A 658-nucleotide genomic window follows, 5' to 3' on the forward strand; every position below is an offset into this window, starting at 1 on the left:
ACTACACGTAGTGATCATAACCTTGGATTAGGCAACGGTTTCCTGATCTGGCACCACAAGCACGCGCCCCAGAAGGAAACAGATAAACGGGCAGCATCAACGTTTGCAATTCTGCCCTTCAAGGGAGCCCATGAAGACAGCTAGAGGCCACTCCGAGGAGGAGAGAGTGTTTGCAGCGCGTGGACCCGAGCAGGGATCGCCACCAGCCGACGTGACACGTCTGTGCCTCAGAAGCGGAGAGAGGACCCAGCGAGAAAGGACGATGGACCTCCATACACGTCTCCAAAGGAAGGGGGTCCGAACACCAATAAGCACACACGCAGAGGCGCCCGCATCATCAGTCGCTGGGGAAACGCAGGTCAAACACAGCCAGACACCGCATCACAGCCCACAGGATGGCCCTGATCCAAGGGCGGGGTAATGCCCTCGGCACCCCACCCCCACCCCGACTGGTCTCCCGCTTCCACGTGTGGACGGAACAGACCCGGACACCCCTTCTTCCAGCTCCGGCCGCCCTCTCCCCTTCCCCTCGCCGCCTTCAGAACCATCTCGCCTCCCTCGGCCTCTGAGACCCGCCAACTCCTTTCTGCCCAGCAACCCTGAGCCCCAGATGCGTCAGAATTATCCCCCCCACCCCCCGCCGCTTCCCAGGGGCAGG

Source organism: Myotis davidii, unplaced genomic scaffold, assembly GCF_000327345.1.
Source record: "Myotis davidii unplaced genomic scaffold, ASM32734v1 scaffold991, whole genome shotgun sequence".
Classification (NCBI taxonomy): domain Eukaryota; kingdom Metazoa; phylum Chordata; class Mammalia; order Chiroptera; family Vespertilionidae; genus Myotis; species Myotis davidii.